The sequence below is a fragment of the Eretmochelys imbricata genome, chromosome 3 (genome assembly GCF_965152235.1).
Source record: "Eretmochelys imbricata isolate rEreImb1 chromosome 3, rEreImb1.hap1, whole genome shotgun sequence".
Lineage (NCBI taxonomy): Eukaryota > Metazoa > Chordata > Testudines > Cheloniidae > Eretmochelys > Eretmochelys imbricata.
Genome location: NC_135574.1, coordinates 79,762,119 through 79,784,327, shown reverse-complemented (window position 1 = coordinate 79,784,327; position 22,209 = coordinate 79,762,119).

Genomic DNA, 22,209 nt, shown 5'->3' with positions numbered 1-22,209 from the left:
TGGTTTTGCTTCCTGACTGGATGAGTGTGGAAGCATTTATAGTGAAAATACTCATGCATGCACATTTAAAGTTAGCTTTCTTCAAATTCTTACACATGTAGTGTTGATATTTGCTTTCTGCTGAATTTATCAGAATATCTCAGTAGCTTGATGTCTGAAGAAAGCAAACACAAGAAAATTTAACATGGTCAAAGCAAATTAATTTAGAAAAATCATTGCTGAAATTTTATTGCAGTATTTATCCAGCTCCATTAATTCATACTTAATAGATCTGATCAAAAGGGGGAATCCCTATCCACAAAAATGTTTATATTTTTGAAAAAAGTTTAGTCCTAAAACCAGTCAACATCTAAATATGTGAAACATCTGAGGAAAGGGATTTCCAGAAAAGTTCTATTTTAAGATAATGGAAATGGAATTATTTGGCTTCCAGGCTGCCTTCAGGGAAGCATCTTGTGTGAAATGGACAAGAAACTTAGTGGCTATAAGTAACCTATCAGAGAGCTATTGTGAGGATAAATACATTAAATATTGTGAGGTACTCAGATACTGCAGTAATAGGTTATTTCAGTACCATAGATAGACAATAAGCTGGTTATTCAGAGTATGTACCTTTGACCTTTAATCAGCTAAATTCTAATCCCCTAATCTTTTCAAGCAACCTTAATACTTGCTGTGATTTCTAAAAAAGATTCCAAATGTTAAGATTCCAAAATATTTCCTTTCATAATATTAGCATGATTCATTTTATTTAACTAGAACTTTAAATATGAATATACCTGTATAAACTGGAGCATAAATATAATAAATGATATCGCTAAAATTACTGCACGGGGAAAAAAACCACTGAGGCTATGTCTACACTACCCCCCCGAATCGACGCTCCAGCGATCGATGCACCACTCTCTAGTCAACCCCCTACTCTACCCCGAATGAGAAGTGTAAGATAAGTTGACGGGAGAGTGTCTCCAGTCGACCCAGCGTAGTGTGTACCACTACATGAATAACATAGCTGGAGTTGCGTAGCTTAGGTCAACTTACCATGGTAGCATAGACATAGCTGTTAGGGGGCTTATTCCTTCACCCACTTACTTCCCTGGTCCTTCTCGCATGAACAGAGAGCAACAATACCCGAAGTCCAAAAGTGCAAACAATTCAATGTTTATTGGGGTGAACTTCCAGCAAGCATGATTCCAGTTCCTTTCTTAGTGTCCTCCTTCCCAGCTCTGACACCACAGAGCCTTACACCTGTGTTCCTGTTCCCATTCCTGCCCTTAGCCAAACATGATTCCAATTTCCCCACTCCCATTCCCTGTTCCCATTTCCCCCTTTATCAAAACATGATTCCAATTTCCTTACCTCCATTCCCTGTTCCCATCTCCCCCACCCACACACCCACCCCCTCACTTCCTGATTGACTGCCGACTATATAGTAAAACTTGAGTTCTGCTTAGCTATACCTTAACCAATCATTTTTCTGAAATTTAACTAACCAATCCTAACATGATTATGTAACCAATTATATCCCACCACCTTAATTAGTTTACACCCAGCAAAATTAATTATACAGCAGGCAGGAACAATCACAGAACCAGACAGAGATTATACAGACAAACAATAGCAAAGTGGGAACTATAATGACAAAACAATACAGAAGTGAGGATTTCACATCCCAGCTATTGATAAGTGAGTTCTTGCCAGACAGGATGCTACCAGACTAAATTTCCTTTTACATTTTCTATGCACTTCCCTTTCTCTGGAGGTGACAGGCATTATCAGGACAGCATTGTATTCCTAACAGCCCAATAGCACCTTATTTCAATGTGAATAGTTTGGGATGTGAGGATGTGACCATTTGCTTCCCAGCTTATGGCTGCCTCTGTTGCTTAGCCAAAGGCCTTAGCCTAAGCACAGGGCCTCAAACTGTCACAGTCAGAGAAGGCCCTTACACCGGCAGACAGTGATTTTGATTCTTTCTTTTGTACCTCTATAACTAGCCAAGTGATAAGAATACACCTAAATTCTTAGAGTATAGGCCTTTACAGACAGGCCTGAATATCTATATCCTAACAATATGGACTATGTTTGTTAATGCTAATTCTTTAATCAGATTGTCAGAATGTCTCTACACATAAAATAGGGAACTCTTGTCATACCTAACATACCACTATTTGCTAATAGTTGGTATATGTTTACTTTTTAAATAGTAACCGCAGTACCATGTCCACGAGGGAAGTGCCAGAAGAGTGATTTTTTTCTCTCTTTCATTTGGTGTTAAGTGTGCAAAACAGAAGCAGTTAACTTTGGAGGCAGCATGTCTGAACTGTTGGCTGTAAATTTCAAATGTCATTGTGTTGTTTAATTGGCTTGACGAAAGCCCCAAATACTTCCCACTAAAACTGGGAGAATTCCCGAACAGCCTGAAACTTACTTTTGTAGTCTAGGCTAAAATTCTAAGGAGTCTTAGGTAGTTCTGTTTTTCTTTTTTGTTTTGAACCCAAATTACAGTGGACATGCAAATACATTGTGTCTGTAATTAATCAAATTTATTGTAATAATAGAAAATGGTTTGGGAATTTATGGTAATCAATGTCAATATGTGTGAGTGTGTCAGCAAGTGGAACAGTTATTTAGTGCATTTCATGGTTTATACCACCTGAAAAGAGTGTATGCAAGTAGGCACTACAGGTGATGGTTTGCCCATAGTATTCCCTTTTATTTAGATGAGAAACAGCTGTACTGTGGAGGGTCACCTTTCTATAACCTCCGTAATCATGGAGATTTCAAGCATTTGCAACATAGGATTGCAGCTAAGTACCCAAAAGGCATAATTGTAAGCAATTTTAAATTGCTATGGGGTGGCAGAAAATTTAATGTAACTACTATGTTGGAAGTTTTCTGTGAAGGTTTGAATAAACTCAGATCCCATACACTTTTCTATCTACAGAAAACCGGAATTTGCAATGCGCAAATCTAGACTGACTTGTCTAGGTTTGGCCATTCTAAATTTCCATAGGAACTGCAAAATCTCACCCGAACATCACGTCCATTGAGTGTGTGCCTCAGAAGAATCAAGTCCTTTGGTGTGCTGGATAAATTGCACTGTATCTGAAGCAAGCTAGATCTTCTGTCATGTTTAGATGCACCATTTTTTAAACAAATGTTCTCCTGCATAAGGGGCACAGATCAGTTTCAAATAAATTGCTGACGTGTTTCAGATAAATAGAATTGGAGTGGGATTGCACATACTTTGGCTCTTCACTCTTCTATGATGCATTGTGGCCCATGAATTATAAAGAAATGTCACAACAGTTATAACAATCTCATTGAATATATACCTACAGAGGCATGTAGGTTAATGTGGTCATGGCAAATATAATAATGATGTAAGACTCATGACTTTGCCTTGTCTTAGTTCGGAGGCAATCAATCTCAACTACACGTTTGTTTTATGCATTCAGGAGCAAACTGCTATAAGGCTTCACTATGCAAAGAGAAGCTGGATGCTATAAAGAGGATATGCATCTCCTCCATGATCCCTACTCCTTGCAAATTCCCTATACATCAGTAAGGAAGAGGGATAGGGATGGAAAAGATGTAGGCAAGGCTAAAAGACCCCTTGCTGGGCAGATTTTTTCCATCCTGTCCCCACAGGGAGAAGCTGTTTAAGGGCTCACAAAGAATATTTTAGCCACCAAGCTAAAGTACAATTTGTGGAGTGGCTGTACAGCCAAGGTAAGGCAGGAACACTATGTAACCCACCAGTGAGTGAGTGTTAGACATCTCTCTCTGTACTTATCCACAAAGGATATCAGTTGTTATGCCCACAGCTACAAAACCTTGGCTCTTTAGCTCAAGCTGTAGCAGCTTGTGCTTTTTTGGCTCTGGAGGTCCTTGGTTCCATCCCCAGAGCGTTAGGCAAGAGGGAGGCCCTCACACCTGCTCACCCACCAACCTCATCTATCTGCTCACTGATCAGATTCTAGGTAGTGGATTTTCCCTTAGAGCCAGATCCTGAAATTGTTACCCAGCTTTTTCAGGTAAGCTCTTATAGAAGCTTGATTAAAGAGAGTAGAGCTGGTTGAAATTTTTTGACTGAAATTTTCCTGCCAGAAAATAGGTTTTCATCAAAACAATTATTATTAGAACATAAGAGCTGCCATACTGAGTCAGACCATGATCCATCCCACGCACTATCCTGTGTCCAACAGTGACCTGTACCAGAGCTTCAGGGAGAAAGTACAGAACAAGGCAATCATGGAATGACCCACTATAACAGGGCCTTCTCAGTCCTGCTTCTGTCTCCATCTACAAACCTTGCAGAGACCCTTGTGCTGGTTCAACACCCTGTGAAGTTTATTTCTAATTGAGTCTCACTGCCATCACAGCATACCTATCACCTTTACAAACAGGGAGAGAGCAATTTCTTTCACTACCTGCCTTCCCCCTTTTCACTGCCTTCCTGTGCCTATTTACGGGCTCTGGCTAATGGCTTAATTAGGCTTTCTGCCCTTCCCCACCCACAAATTAGGCACAAATCTGCCTTGTCAGCTCCAATCAGGCATAGCAGAGTGGAGCTGCTGTGAACAGAGCGTTGACTCAGGGTTTCATACCTAGTACTCTGTCACACACCTCCCCCCTTATCAAACTGCAAGGTTCTTCTTTCTGTGTGCTCTCTCTTCCTTACCGGAGGGGTCACCCTGTGGGAACCTCTCTCTATCTCCAGAGCAATCATCCGGGTTTCCCTTTCCCTACACATCTGGGGAGAGGACACCCCCATAGCTCTGTAGCTATGTGACCTGCAAACTTTTCCATGTCATTGTTCTCTTCCTTTTCCAGATCATTTATGAATACATTTTATTTCATGGATCAGTTAATAAGCCATGAAAGTACCTTCCCTCTTATTCCACGGCTACTTCATTTCTGTAAGAGCCTTTGGTGTGGGACCTTATTATAGGTTTTCTGAAAACCCAGGTATACTATATAATGACTGGATCACCCTTATCCACATACCTTTTGACTCACTCAACAAATTCTAATAGATAGTTGAGGCTTGAACTTCCATTTACAAAAACTATGTTGACTCTTCCCCAACAAATCATGTTCATCTATGTGTCTGATAATTCTGTTCTTTACTATAGTTTCTACCAGTTTTCCCAGTATTGAAGTTAGGCTCAGTGGTTTGTAATTGTTAGTGTCTCCTCTGGTGTCCTTCTAAAAATAGGCGTTACGTTAGCTATCTTCCAGTCATCTGGTACAGAGGCTGATTTCAAATGTAGGTTACATACTACAGTTAGAAGTTCTGCAATTTCTTATTTGAGTTCCTTCAGAACTCTTGGGTGAATACCATCTGGTCCTGGGTGACCTATGTTTAATATATCAATTTGTTTGAAAACCTCCTCTATTGAGATCAGTTTGGGACAGTACTTCAGACTTGTCACCAAAAAAGAATAGCTCTGATGTGGGTCTATTCCCCATATCCTCAGCAGTGAAGACAGATGCAAAGGACTCAATTATCTCTGCAATGGCCTTATCTTCCTTGAGTGCTCCTTCAGCACCTTTTCTCACCTAGTGGCCCCACTGCCTGTTTGGTAGGCTTCCTGCCTCTGATGTACTTTAAAAAAAATTAGTTTGTTTTTGCATCTTTAGCAAGCTGTTTCTCAAATTCTTTCTTGACCTTCCTTATTATACTTTTACATACCAGAATTTGTGCTCTTTTCTACTTTCCTCATTAGGATTTGACTTCCAAATTCTAAACAATGTCTTTTTGCTTCTAATGGCTTCCATTACTCTGCTGTTTAGATGTGGTGAGATTCTTTTGGTCCTCCTACTTCCTTTTTTGATTTGATAGTAGTATTTTGCAGGGAAATGTTTTCAATTACATTTTTGACTGGAAATTTCAATTTCAATCAAAATTAATTTTTTTTTGTTTAGAAAATTCATGGAAAAGAAATCTGGGAAAACATACTTCTGCTGCTCCTATCCAAAGTAGTTAGTCATGCAGCTTAAGTGCTGGTTTTAGGTTTTAAACTCTGTTGATACTGTATGATGGGGGAATTTTTTACAGTTGAACTTATCTGTCTTATCTAATTCCTTAAAAAAAACCCCAAACACCTAGGAAATTACCAACAAAATACTTACATTAAAAGAATAATATTTTGGTGTAGAGTCAAGCACTCGTAAACTAGGAATTGACACATTCACAGCAATCTTATTTCAACCCCCTGGTGCATATGCATTAGAAATTGTCTAATTACATAATCGTATACTAGTTTTTCCATTCCCTGCACAGAATGGATGTATAAGGAAAAAGAATCAAGGTGGCATGTGCTTGTCTTTGCAAACCAAATAAGCTACTTTTAACATTCTTTTTCCATATATCTGGCCATTTTATAAGTAATTTTGTTTTTACACCTTAAATTTCAATGCAGTGTGATATTTTGGCAACTTAATGGAGTTTGCCAAATCTTGTTTTCTCTGCTTCTCCTCATCTAAAGAGTTTCACACAAGTTGGATTCTTCATAAAAACACACACTAGATGTGTCATAACGAATAGACATATGAATACAAGTTTGTGTCATGTCCTGGTGGCTAAGGGAAGAGGAGTGCTCTCAAGAGTTATTGATGCTTTCACTGAAGAAAGTAAAGATGAATGGGATGTCATCAAGGCTGACATTGAAAGTGGCTGAAAGATGAATAGAAGAAAGTTCAGTGTTCAATCTGTTATTTTCCATTGTTTCTCTGCACAATGTAATTAATGTAATCCCATTAATGTAATTTATTTAGCAGTTAATCTGAACCCTTAAACTATGCAACAGGAATTGTGAAAATAAAGACTACTTGTGATTCTATCAGTATGGTTAATAGATTCTCTAGGAGATCATCCATCTATCTCAGCCTATTGCCAGTTGAAAGACTCTTCACCACTGATTCTGTTATTATATATGATGTTTGAGATGATCTTTGAAAGACGATACGATTAGGTGCCTTCGCTAACAGAGGAGAAACACTTGCTACAAGGCTGGTTTGGAATTAACCTGATTCTGCAAACTCCCAACTACCCAACCGGGGTAGTTAAAAATTTCTGAGGAAAATTTCTGATTTTTTGATAGAATGGTTGACTATTCATTGTTAGTTAACACAGCTGTTCTAGAGCATGTTCTAATTCAATGTAATTGTTTTTACTGATGATAAGTCCTCTGTAAGTATATTAATGTTCAAAGTAGAGTTTGGGGGGGATAGTATGTGGGAGGGGAAAACATATGTACTGTGTTGCACATCTTATAATCAAGGCCAGAAGGGAGTACCATGATCATCTGTCTGATCTCGTGCATTTACACAAGCCAAAAAATTTGACCCTGTAATTCCTGCATTGAGCCCACAATTTGTGGTTGAATTAAGCTCCTTGGGCTTTTAGCACAAGGATTGGGGGGTTCTCAGCAGAACCACTATACAAATAATAATACAAATAAATCTTGACCCTAATGGGAATTTTGCCATTGATTTTAATTCCAACAGGGCCAGGATTTCACTCCATGTCTTTTACAAAGATATCTAGTGTAGATTATTTCCAATATGATGTTTTCTAAGTTCAATTTCCAGCTACTGGATCTTGTTCTGTCTTTGTTTGCTAGACTGAAGAGCCCATAAGTACCAGACATCATCTCCCCATTTAGGCCACCTTCTCTTTGACAAGCTAAATAGGTTGAGAGCCATAAGGCTCTTATTCGATGGCATATTTTCCAGGCCATTCAGGTGGCTCTTCTCTGATCCCTGTCCAATTTTTGAACATGCTTTTAAAAGCGTGGACATCAGAACTGGACAGGGTGGGCATCTTGTCTCATGCTATCGGGTTTCTCCACACTGAAAGCTGATCCAGCCAATGCAGTTCAGGAAGGATCCTCAGGAGTTTCTCTTTGATGCTTCCTGTAATAAAGAGATCTGGGAAACAACCTCACTCAAAGCCACCATTGAAGGCATTGGTTGAGAGGAGACAACTGTGTAGTGAAGAGGTAACACTCTTGTCAGCAAGGTAAAGCACTTCTTCACACTGCTTAGAAAATCGACACCACAGTGCGTTGGTTTTCAAAGGGGCAGAGGGGAAACACACACACACAACCTAATTAAATATTGTAAGTGTGGAGAGCACAGCTCAAATGTGTTTGAAGTCTGTGATTTTTTTTCCTATTTATTATTTAAATTGATTAAATGTGGTTCAAGTATTTACTGTTATGGTTTAAAAATCAAGTGGATAAGTCTTCAAAAATATGCTTCAGTGTTACCTGCCTAAAAGTGATGTGTACAACAGATCAAGCACTTACACTCATTAGCATTTTTAGCAGTTTAAGAGCATAAAACTGAATGCCAAAATATGGGAAAGCCTAAAACCTTTTGACGATTTACAATAAATGGGAACACAAAAATAAGTGGATAATCTGAGGGGCATGGTCATTTATTTAAGCAGTCAAGTGCAGTACATATTCAACATAATTAGACACTTAATTGAAGAGAAAAACTTTGTTGATGTATTAGCATGTGTAAGTAGTTATGATTTATTTATAGGTGCTCTGCAGTGCTTTGTTTTTAACTTCCCTCAAATCAAATTATTTAGTCTATCTGACTTTGAAATACCTGCACTTTTTTTTGTTTTTAAACGTTCTTAATTAAGATGTTTTACAATGTTATAAAAGATAGCTGCAAAACAAACTCAAAACAAAACAAATTTTATTAAAGTCTAACAAATAATTAGTAAGCATAGTTATAACAACAAGAATAATAAACAATACCAGTTGCACTAGAAAGAGCTTATTGAGACAATAGCTATCTTATTCACAGAGAACCCCACATTCAAGTTATATCTCACAAACCAAACCTGGACTATGTAAATCCTAACTATCTCATATGGATTCCTTACATCTTTTAAAAACGAATGCTGCTCATAATACTTACTTGCTTCAGGTTTGTGAGGCTTCATACCTTAATAGCCAGTTGTAAAGTTCTTGGAGAGGTTGAAATGAAGGATGCTATAAAAGTAAAATTAAAATAATATTTCTTAATTTATTATTAATAGAGTATTTAGTCAAATGCTTGAGTGTTTAATTCTGCCAGAGAAGCACATGTTTTGGGAACATAGGATCGGCAATTTATAGTGTACGAGGAGGTAAAAAGGAATTTGGAGAGAAAATATGCACAAGTGACTTCTATAATTTCCCTACTAGTAATTTAGTCTTCAATCTCTCTCCTCTGCAGATGATGTGGAGTGACCTTTGCACACCCCTTCAATGCAACAGCATCACTGATGTTCTGCATCCCGGAGGGCCTGGCACTGACCAATGGATGGGTTCCACTCGAATGCTGTCATAAATATAAAGGGAAGGGTAATCCCCTTTAAAATCCCTCCTGGCCAGAGGAAAACTCCTCTCACCTGTAAAGGGTTAAAAAGCTAAAGGTAACCTCTCTGGCACCTGACCAAAATGACCAATGAGGAGACAAAGTACTTTCAAAAGCTGGGAGGAGGGAGAGAAACAAAGGGTCTCTGTCTGTCTATATGCTGCTTTTGTCGGGGATAGACCAGGAATGGAGTCTTAGAACTTTTAGTAAGTAATCTAGCTAAGTATGTGTTAGGTTATGATTTCTTTAAATGGCTGAGAAAAGAACTATGCTGAATAGAATAACTATTTCTGTCTGTGTATCTTTTTTGTAACTTAAGGTTTTGCCTAGAGGGATTCTCTATGTTTTGAATCTAATTACCCTGTAAGGTATCAACCAACCTGATTTTACAGAGGGGATTTCTTTACTTCTATTTACTCCTATTTCTATTAAAAGTCTTCTTGTAAGAAAACTGAATGCTTTTTCATTGTTCTTAAGATCCAAGGGTCTGGGCCTGTGGTCACCTATGCAAATTGGTGAGGCTTTTTACCAAACCTTGTCCAGGAAGTGGGGTGCAAGGTTTTGGGAAGTATTTGGGGGGAAAGACGTTTCCAAACAGCTCTTCACCAGTAACCAGTATTTGTTTGGTGGTGGTAGCAGCCAATCCAAGGACAAAGGGTGGAATATTTTGTACCTTGGGGACGTTTTGACTTAAGCTGGTAAAGATAAGCTTAGGAGGTTTTCATGCAGGCCCCACATCTGTACGCTAGCGTTCAGAGTGGGGGAGGAACCTTGACATCGTGGCAGTGTGGTGGGATTAACCTGAAATTATTTTGAGATCCAGTTGAGATTTTTTGAACTAGAAATACAGGTTTTAAAAAGGAAATTTTTTTTTCCTTTGGAAAGGAAGTCCAGAAAGCAGCTGAAACTGAAAGCAGCTTGTTTTTTCTCTGCTTTGTGGCCAAGCAGAGACAAAAGGGAATTATCTTTGTGAATTGCAGGTTTTCTTTGCCTGGAGGCAGGGTACTTAACTCCTGCAGGGAAATTCACAGTCTTCCAACCCAGAGTATTTTTTCCCCTAAAAGTAAACGGGGGGGTAGGGGGAGGTTGTACTACCCATTTGCCTGGAGACAAAAGTGGCAGGGTTTTTTTTGTTTAGGATTTTGATTTATTTACAAGGAGCACAAGTTTGAAAAGGATTTTTTTTTCCTTTAGGCTGCTGGTAAGCAGGTTTCCAAGTAGTTGGAGGTTTTTTGCTTTGATTTGGGCCCAGAGCAGAGACAAGGGCATTGTCTTTTTCTGTAGGCTGACAATCACTATCAGAGAATAGGTATTCTATTCCAGCACAGCAAAATTTTACAGTTTTAGAAGTTTGTTTATTTCTAAACCTCGAGTGTAAAGTTAGTTAAAAACAGAGAGGTTAGAATGACAAAATCCACGGCTCGACAAAAGCTGGAATTAGTCAGATTTCAGGCTGAGGAAAAACAAAGGAAACATGAAAGACAGATAGAACTCATGCGGCTGAAGAAGGAGGAGAAGGAAAAAGAAAGGGAGGCAGCGAAAGAGGCAGAACAACACCAAGCGGCTGCTCACAGGAGAGCTATGGAGGCAAGGGCCAAAGAAATGGAGGCAAGGGCCAAAGAAATGGAGGAGAAGGAAAAAGAGAGGAAGCATGTGGAGGAGATGGAGAAGATAAAGGCTCAGCAAAATATACCAACAAACCCTAGCAATCCTTCTCCAGGTACCACTCCCCATCCCAGAAAGTTCCCCACCTACAAGGCAGGAGATGATACTGAGGCCTTCCTAGAAAACTTCAAAAGGGCCTGCCTTGGGTACAACATCTCTACTGACCAATACATGGTAGAGCTGAGGCCGCAGCTCAGTGGACCCTTAGCTGAAGTAGCGGCTGAAATGCCTAAAGAACACATGAACAATTATGAACTGTTTAAATCCAAAGCGAGAGTCAGAATGGTGATAACACCCGAGCAGTCTCGTTGGAGGTTCAGAGCCCTAAGGTGGAAACCAGACGTGTCATTTACCTGACATGCCTACCACATTGTGAAACATTGGGATGCCTGGATATCAGGAGCAAGTGTTGAATCTCCAGTAAATTTGCCCTTCCTAATGCAAATGGAACAATTCTTAGGAGGGGTCCTGAGGAAATAGAAAGATACATCCTAGATGGGAAGCCCAAAACCGTAATCGAGGCAGGAGAGATTGGACCAGATGGGTGGAGGTGGCCGAGAAGAAGAAAACTGATCGCAGTGGGAGCGGAGACCAGAAGGGACAACCCCAGACCACACCCTATCCCCGGGGGCCACCCAAAGCCCCACATACCTCCCAGAGAACCCTCCAGACCCCTTATCGTCCTGTCACCCCGTTCTCCAGCAACCCACCTCGCCCCAGTGACCCATCAGCTGGACAATGTTTTAAATGTAACGAGCTGGGGCATGTAAAGGCCAACTGCCCCAAGAACCCCAACAGATTACAGTTCATTGCACCGGGATCACACCCGAGGTCTGCAGGCCCAGATACCTCCCAGATACCCTTGGAGCGGAGGGAAACTATGAGTGTGGGCGGGAAGAAGGTCACCGCATGGAGGGACACCGGAGCACAAGTGTCAGCTATCCATGCTTCCTTAGTGGACCCCAATTTAATCAACCAAGAGATCCAAGTGACAATTCAACCCTTCAAGTCCAACTCATTCAATTTGCCTACAGCCAAGTTGCCTTTCCAGTACCAGGGCTGGTCAGGAACGTGGACTTTTGCAGTCTATGATGATTATCCCATCCCCATGCTGTTGGGGGAAGACTTGGCCAATCATGTGAAGTGGGCCAAGAGGGAGGGAATGGTTACCGTAGTCAGGCTAAACAAGCCGTGAGGCCTAGCTCAATTCTGGAAACTTCTATCAGGACCCAGTCAGAGGTGATGGACCCGGACCCCAGGCCAATGTCTGCAACAGCAGTAGTGGATCCAGTCCCAGAGACCCAGACAGAACCAATCCCAGAACCGGAACCAGCCGAACAACCAACACCAGACCCATTGCCAGCACTGAATCCTGTACTTGCAACCTCAGCACCAGAGGACCCCACCAAACCTGAACCGGCAGCAGCCGATAACCCTACACAAGAGGCTCAGCCTGAGCCTGAATCCCAACATAGTGCACCAGCGGAAAGCGGTTCACAGTCAACGGAAACAGCCCCATCCCCTACATCGCTCCCAGAGGGACCAAGCATAGGTCCACAATCCAATGAGGAACTGATGTCTCCAGCATCAAGGGAACAGTTCCAGACCAAACAGGAAGCAGATGAAAGCCTCCAGAGAGCTTGGACGACGGCACGGAGCAGCCCACTGCCTCTCAGCTCTTCTAATCGATCCAGGTTTGTTGTAGAAAGAGGACTTTTATACAAGGAAACTCTTTCTGGTGGACACCAGGAAGACTGGCATCCTCAGAGACAGTTGGTAGTTCCAACTAAATACCGGGCCAAACTCTTGAGCTTAGCCCACGATCACCCTACTGGCCATGCTGGGGTGAACAGGACCAAAGACCGTTTGGGGGGGTCATTCCACTGGGAGGGAATGGGCAAGGATGTTTCTACCTATGTCCGGTCTTGTGAAGTATGCCAAAGAGTGGGAAAACCCCAAGACCAGGTCAAAGCCCCTCTCCAGCCACTCCCCATCATTGAAGTTCCATTTCAGCGAGTAGCTGTGGATATTCTGGGTCCTTTTCCAAAAAAAAAGACAGCCAGAGGAAAGCAGTACATACTGACTTTCATGGATTTTGCCACCCGATGGCCGGAAGCAGTAGCTCTAAGTAACACCAGGGCTAAAAGTGTGTGCCAGGCACTAGCAGACATTTTTGCCAGGGTAGGTTGGCCCTCTGACATCCTCACAGATGCAGGAACTAATTTTCTGGCAGGAACTATGGAAAACCTTTGGGAAGCTCATGGGGTAAATCACTTGGTTGCCACTCCTTACCACCATCAAACAAATGGCATGGTGGAGAAGTTTAATGGAACTTTGGGGGCCATGATACATAAATTCGTAAATGAGCACGCCAATGATTGGGACCTAGTGTTGCAGCAGTTGCTCTTTGCCTACAGAGCTGTACCACACCCCAGTTTAGGGTTTTCCCCATTTGAACTTGTATATGGCCTTGATGTTAAGGGGCCATTGCAGTTGGTGAAGTAGCAATGGGAGGGATTTATACCTTCTCCAGGAACTAACATTCTGGACTTTGTAACCAACCTACAAAACACCCTCCGAACCTCTTTAGCCCTTGCTAGAGAAAACTTACAGGATGCTCAAAAAGAGCAAAAAGCCTGGTATGATAAACATGCCAGAGAGCGTTCCTTCAAAGTAGGAGACCAGGTCATGGTCTTAAAGGCGCTCCAGGCCCATAAAATGGAAGCATCTTGGGAAGGGCCATTCACGGTCCAGGAGCACAGGGAGCTGTCAATTATCTCATAGCATTCCCCACCTCCAACCGAAAGCCTAAGGTGTACCATATTAATTCTCTAAAGCCCTTTTATTCCAGAGAATTAAAGGTTTGTCAGTTTACACCCCAGGGAGGAGATGACGCTGAGTGGCCTGAAGGTGTCTACTATGAAGGGAAAAGTGCTGGTGGTGTGGAAGAGGTGAACCTCTCCATGACCCTTGGGCATATGCAGTGACAGCAGATCAAGGAGCTGTGCACTAGGTACGTGCCAACGTTCTCAGCCACCCCAGGACTGACTGAATGGGCATACTACTCCATTGACACAGGTAATGCTCACCCAATTAGGGTCCAACCTTACGGGATGTCTCCTCAAGCTAAAACTGCTATAGAACGGGAGATCCAGAATATGTTACAGATGGGTGTAATCCGCCCCTCTGGAAGTGCATGGGCATCTCCAGTGGTTTTAGTTCCCAAACCAGATGGGGAAATACAGTTTTTGCGTGGACTACCGTAAGCTAAATGCTGTAACTCGCCCAGACAACTATCCAATGCCCCGCACAGATGAACTATTAGAGAAACTGGGACGGGCCCAGTTCATCTCTACCTTGGACTTAACCAAGGGGTACTGGCAGGTACCGCTAGATGAATCTGCCATGGAAAGGTCAGCCTTCACCACACATCTCAGGCTGTATGAATTTAATGTACTCCCTTTCGGGCTGCGAAATGCACCCGCCATCTTCCAAAGACTTGTAGATGGTCTCCTAGCGGGATTAGGAGAATATGCAGTCGCCTACCTTGACGATGTGGCCATATTTTCGGATTCCTGGGCAGACCACCTGGAACATCTACAAAAAGTCCTTGAGTGCATAAGGGAGGCAGGACTAACTCTTAAGGCTAAGAAGTGTCAAATAGGCCTAAACAGAGTGACTTACCTTGGACACCAGGTGGGTCAAGGAACTATCAGCCCCCTACAGGCCAAAGTGGATGCTATCCAAAAGTGGCCTGTCCCAAAGTCAAAGAAACAGGTTCAATCCTTCTTAGTCTTGACGGTTATTACAGACGATTTGTACCGCAATACAGCCAAATCGTCACCCCACTGACAGACCTAACCAAAAAGAAACAGCCAAATGCTTTTCAGTGGACCGAAAAGTGTCAGAAGGCCTTTAGCAAGCTTAAAGCGACACTCATGTCTGACCCTGTACTAAGGGCCCCAGACTTTGACAAATCGTTCCTAGTAACCACAGATGCGTCCGAGCGTGGTGTGGGAGCAGTTTTAATGCAGAAAGGACCTGATCAAGAATTCTACCCTGTAGTGTTTCTCAGCAAAAAACTGTCTGAGAAGGAAAGCAACTGGTCAGTCGGTGAAAAAAAATGTTACGCCATTGTCTACACTCTGGAAAAGCTACGCCCCTATGTTTGGGGACGGCGTTTCCACCTGCAAACCGACCATACTGCACTGAAGTGGCTTCACACCGTCAAAGAAAATAACAAAAAACTTCTTCGGTGGAGTTTAGCTCTCCAAGATTTTGATTTTGACATCCAACACATCTCAGGAGCTTCTAACAAAGTGGCTGATGCACTCTCCCGTGAAAGCTTCCCAGAATCAAATGGTTAAAATCGTCCTTGAGATGTGGAAAATATTGTTAGTCTTTATGTACTTGGTAGTATATTTAGAGATGCATGTGTCTTATTAACTCTGTTTTTCCTAGAGCTCCAGGAAGAAATCCCAGCCAGTGTTTCACCCTAGCTGAGATTTGGGGGGCATGTCATAAATATAAAGGGAAGGGTAAATCCCTTTAAAATCCCTCTTGGCCAGAGGAAAACTCCTCTCACCTGTAAAGGGTTAAGAAGCTAAAGGTAACCTCACTGGTACCTGACCAAAATGACCAATGAGGAGACAAAGTACTTTCAAAAGCTGGGAGGAGGGAGAGAAACAAAGGGTCTCTGTCTGTTTATATGCTGCTTTTGTCGGGGATAGACCAGGAATGGAGTCTTAGAACTTTTAGTAAGTAATCTAGCTAGGTACGTGTTAGATTATGATTTCTTTAAATGGCTGAGAAAAGAATTGTGCTGAATAGAATAACTATTTATGTCTGTGTATCTTTTTTGTAACTTAAGGTTTTGCCTAGAGGGATTCTCTATGTTTTGAATCTAATTACCCTATAAGGTATCTACCATCCTGATTTTACAGAGGAGATTTCTTTACTTCTATTTACTCCTATTTCTATTAAAAGTCTTCTTGTAAGAAAACTGAATGCTTTTTCATTGTTCTCAGATCCAAGGGTCTGGGCCTGTGGTCACCTATGCAAATTGGTGAGGCTTTTTATCCAACATTTCCCAGGAAAGGGGGGGTGTAAGTGTTGGGAGGATTGTTCATTGTTCTTAAGATCCAAGGGTCTGGGTCTGTGGTCACCTATGCAAATTGGTGAGGCTTTTTACCAAATCTTGTCCAGGAAGTGGGGTGCAAGGTTTTGGGAAGTATTTGGGGGGAAAGACATTTCCAAATAGCTCTTCCCCAGTAGCCAGTATTTGTTTGGTGGTGGTAGCGGCCAATCCAAGGACAAAGGGTGGAATATTTTGTACCTTGGGGAAGTTTTGACCTAAGCTGGTAAAGATAATCTTAGGAGGTTTTCATGCAGGTCCCCACATCTGTATGCTAGCGTTCAGAGTGGGGGAGGAACCTTGACATACTCTTATGAAAATATTTCTATTTATCTTTGGGCAAAAGTTCATGCTTAATCTCACTTTACTCAGGCCCCATTTCAGCAAAGCATGAAAGCACATGCTTAATTTTAAGCATGCACATCATCCTATTGACAGCACAGTGAAGCATGTGCATAAGTGCTTTGTTTAATGGTGCCCTGAGTGCTTAATGTCTATTTGAAAATGTAAATGAAATGGCAAATTTAATTTTTAACACCAGTATTTTACTATCATGTGTCTACATCTAGTATCGTGGTGTCAGTAGTGACTCTATAGTGACATCCAAGATGAATAAATTTGATGCCCTTATTTAAGGGTTCATGATAGTAGTGAGGAGCAAGATTTTAAAAGTGCATGTTCTGTTTTCAGAGGCAAGGAGAGAGACACTTTAGTAGCTCTAATGTGTCCTTCACTGTTGTTTTGGGTGTGTGTGTGTATGAACTGGCATGTTGTAGATATATGGCTTTGTACTCAACATGAATTGGATGTGACGTCTCCATTGTGGAACATTGCTTGAGTGGCGTACCTGGTACCTCCTGGTTTATTTGTGCTGCTGACACAACTAAGCCAGAAACACCTAGCTGGAATATGTGGAGTTCTTGCAATTCGTAGCCCCTCAGCCACAGCAAATCACCACCCTATTGGGGCACTCAGCATTCAGAGCACAACTGCAAACACGTGAAAAATCTTCTGGTCCTCAAACAAGTTCTGGGTGTCGAAAGGTGTATGCAAGAGGTCGTTTGCGCTTGTGCAAGCTTTTGAAAATTTCAGAACTACTGTATGGTATTATATTTTTTACCTCTTTTAGTGTGACTGTGGAAGGAAAGGTGCATTTTAGGAAAATGTACAACATTCTGTGATGAAAAGATCAGAGAAAACATTAATAACTCTTTATTGAAGTACAACTCAATATAACAAAGCATAGCAGAATCAGGCCCTCTGTATGTGTGAATGCTCCAATATTTCTTAAATGTATTTTAGAGATGAATTTTGGGGTCCCTATTTTCTTTCCATTCAAAACCAACTGATTCAGCATTCTTCCTTTCCAAATATTTTATTTTTGTAGATGCAGTGTCATTGTTCATTGTTCTGAATAAACAAAGGGACAAGAGTTTGCTTACTTTTACTATAATGTTCAGGTGACATACATAACTTGCTGTTATGTCAGTTGCTCAGGGAAGCATTGACCATTGTCCAAGACAGCACCTCCATTCCATTATTTTCCAAATACCTCCCTTAGGAAGCCTGTTGCCTTGGTATCCAAAGAAAAATTTCACTTATCTTCCTTTTGTGGGGCTTCTTCAAAGCACGAAGAAGGTGTGTTTGTGGCTTCATCTTTCTGTTCTGAGCATAGCACTATGTTTTCTTTTGAAAAAAATATTGACAGTCTGACCATTAAAAAAAAAAAACAAACCCCAAAAAAAACAGGCGGGTTGCACAATCCGACTGATCATCTACTAAATTCCCTTTTAAATCAGTTTGCAGGAACTTTTGTTTCCAACTTGAGGATCCTTTTACTAAATTGTCTGAAAACACACCAGCTTAAACATTTCAAAGACAACCCTTAGCCCTGTAAGTGTTCAGGTCTGAAAAATAACACCCTTTATGAGACTATGATGAAAGTTTACTCGTTAATATTTTCTTCTGGAGAGACTTTGTGTGCATGTGCGTATTTCTGTCTCTTTTGGCTCCTTAGCTGCTTTTGTGTTTTAACTAGAGGTTCTGAGGTCACATTCTAACCCAAATGGGATCAGTAGGGTCAAGAAAATATCTCTTGAAAAGTAGTTTGTCCTTGTTTCCTTGCACTGGTTACCAAGTTTCCAGTAAAACCAAACTGCAGGTAGAACTTTTACTGACTTAGTTTCTGTTGAACTTTGTAGAACAAAAACTCCATGGTTTCCTGCTTTCCACAAACGACTCTTCAGTTGTTGTGGGGTTTTCATGACCATGCTATTTTCAAATAGGTCTGTAGAATTATGTTAAGTACAGACATAATTATAAAATGCTTAAGTAACAATGAGTATGTGTATTTATTCCTGAGCTTACAAGATGGAAAAGGATTTAGAAATATATTAGGTAACACAAATTAAGATTTAGAGGAATTGCAACGCTAATGTGTCCCAAAGTAAACAATGGCTCAGAGGAATATTTTTCATTATAATTGCTTCAATTTTGCCTTTGTCCAAAAATTAGCATTGTATATTGTCTGAACATTTCTATTTATGATATTGCTGAAAAGAGATTTGTCCAGCATTTCTCATGATTCAAGTGGATTTGTCTTAATGCCAAAATTTAATTTCAGATCGGGCTGGTGTACTGACTCTCTTATGCATCTCAATTAGATGGGAAACCTACCAACTGATAACAATACAGTTATGGATTAAGAAACATTAACTTCAAGATTTTAAAGTACTAAAGGAACTGAAACTGTCCCATCTTCCATGTTTTTTTTTTTAAAGCTCATTTTTCTCTGTGCCATATTCACACTTTCTCTGCCAATCAGTTATAAGGTGTTATTGTAATTTGGTAGGCACTGTTCAGAATAACTAAATTATATTGGCTGAATATACTACAAGCTTGTAAAAAACATAGTCATCCATATAGACCACATGTAAACAGTCTTTGCCCATGTGAGGACATAGTATTTAGGGTGTAGGAAGGCACAATTCTCTTCCCACATCCCCATTCTGTGGAACATGAACAGTTTGCACACAATGTTTTTTTGGCCAGTGCATCTACAAAATTCCTGCTGCCAAACTCAGCAGTGGCCCTTCTGCCACCCCACCTCACCTCAGGCTGCTATGGAACAGTGATCTACAGTAGGCAGAAGATGCAAAATCTGACTACATAAATTCTCTGTGGGCTGCCTCACTCCCATCCACACAGAGAAACCATGGGGCATTCTATTACATTCTGGGGTTTCAGGGGGAGGGGGAGAAAAGTGGGAGAAATCAAGTGGGGTTTTTTTTGGGGTGGGGCTTGAGATTTTATTTGAGTCAGACAATTTGGGAGTAGCATTTTTAGAGCTACTCAAGTAGAACACTCTACAAATAAATAATGAAATTACATAGTCAATTGAATTATATAGCTCTTTGGGTCAAATCTTGGGGCAGCCTCCATAGCTAGAAGTGGCATGTTGGATAGCATGGCTAGGGGGTGGAAGAGATTCCATACCCCATGTGGATACCTCACCTTAGTCATTAAGCCTCAGCCTCTCAGGACTGACCCCACAGTCTCAGGATTTTGGTGATGCAACAGTTAGGGGTGCTATAAAAGCCATGGCTGCAAATGCTACCATCCTAAAGGTGATGTTGAATAGAAAAGAGAATTCAAGAAGGTTGCAAAAAAGATAGTACTTGAGTTCTTAATCTCCACCATTCTCTGGATGCACTTAAAATGGTGAATATAGTATTTCCTATTTTCTTTCTTCCTCCCCCCACCTTTTTTTTACTGAAAAGTATTCAGTCTCTTTTTTAATCAGCAGAGGGAAACCTAGCATGATAGTGATAAAAGATGAGGAAACACATCAGATAAAAGAAACACCTCGGGCTGTTCAAAAATATGTCCCTGTGTGTGTCATGTAGGAGAGCTGTATAGCCAGTGTTATGCAAGTGGGGGTTAATCTGGAAGTGTCAAGTTGCTGTACCTTCTGTAGGACACTATGCAGTTCTACACTTCCTATTGACACACTCCCATAGAGACAGAGCTAGCTGTACAGGCTGAAACAGGAGATGCAGCCAGGACAAGCTGTAGCAATATCACTACTGTGTTTATTTTATCTAATTTATGAACACATAATCCTGACATTTGCCAAAGCCATCACTGACTTAATACAGTCATGGAGTGAAGGGGAGATGATAGTTTTGGCAGAGTATGGGCAGTGGATATGCACTGTACAGATCTATTGAGCTGAAACCCCATGTGGCAGAAGCAAGAAGCAGTGAGCTGTATTTGGGGCACTTTTTCACAGCCTGGAGTAGTTACTACGGACTACCAGTCAAACCAGCTGTTTGAGATTGAGGATTTTGTGTCCGAGGCTCACCATTTTTCATGTGGAGCAAAGTCCTGTATTCTCTGTTCTACAGGATTTGTATCCTTGTGTTATTCTCAATTTTGTTTTCAAATCCTTCTTGCTAAGTAGGACTAAATGAGTCTATTTAGAACCTGCCAGTGTTTCTCATCAAATGACAGGAGAGTAGTGAGATGAACCTCAAAAGGTCTACAAAGGGAGACCTTTGAAAATGTAAGCCTTTATACTTTCATTTCAGTCAGACATGATAACAGAAGAAAATCTTCCCCCATTGATCATCTGAAGAAAGGAATAGAGATGGGTAGTCTTCAGTGAATCAATGACAGAGCAACTTTACTGTGTCTTTAAAATACAGAGATGGGAGTGTATACATTAGACAAGATCACAGGGGTAAAAATAGAATCTTTTAATTAAATGGATAGGCGTCAGATGAACCTTTACTTAAAAGTATTAGAATAATAAAAATATTTGAGATGAGAAAGGCATGCTAGAAAGACCTACCAGACGTTAAATGTGTTTTCGAAGGCCCCCATGAGCAAAAATGAGGATGATGCTTGACACATCTAGGAAAGACTACTGCTGAATAAATTTAGATCAGTGTAGTCTGGTTCTATAGTAAGAGTTTTAAGACAGTGCAAAACTTCCCTTAGAAATGGTCCATTCAAGGATGTTATTTTGAAGCATTTATTAGTGCTGAAATAATACATAAAGCTTTTTAAACAGTATGAAACCAGGGCTCTGTCAATTAGACCTTACACTCTAATAGTAAATGATAAAGTATTGGTGAACTTCCTCTGGCTTTCAAAAAGAATGTCTTTTTTGGTTTATTAGGTACTTTGTTTAGCAGGAAATTGCAGTTAGGCTGTCCTTCCTAGAAGGATTTACAGAGAATAACTGACAGGGTATACCAGGAGAGCAGAAAATTCAGACTGAAGATCAGCACGGAGCTGACAAAAATTATGGCAATTGAAGGACAAAAGAAAAAGGTAAAGGTCAAACTCGGAGACAAAGAACTAGAACCAGTAGAAAAACTTGTGTACCTTGGAGGACTAGTATCAAAGAATGGGAATTGTGAAGATGACATAAAAAGAGGAATCAGACTAGCCACTACTGCATTTGCAAAGCTCTGCAAGGCTAAAGACATTTTGATTTTAAAAAATCAGTGAATATGAGACAACTGTCTTGCCAATATTGCTACATGTGTCAGAATACTGTAGTATGAGGAAAGCTGATAAGCAAAAGATTTTGACTGCAGAACTGAACTGGCTGAGGTTCTTGAAAGTTTCAAGACTGTTGAAAATAAAAACTGAAGAGATAAGAGAATGGCTAGGGCAAAAAATAACGCTGTTACACAAAATTCAACAAAGAAAACTGTGATCCCTTGGACACATGTCAAGAATTGACCCAGAAAATATACATACATGGAGATACATACCAGAATGCAAATAACTGGAATCAGGAATACCGAGGTTGCACTGGATAGACTTGGTGAAAAATAACACAGAATAAAAAGGTTTAAAGACCAATGAAGCCATAAAGCTAGTGCAAGATAGAAAGTGGTTGAAAGACTTCATTCAAAGCCATTGTCAGTGTGAGCTGATGGACAAAAATGAAAGAAGTAGTAGCAGCTAGGCTGTTGGTCCTATTGTTCTTCACTGGATACTTATTC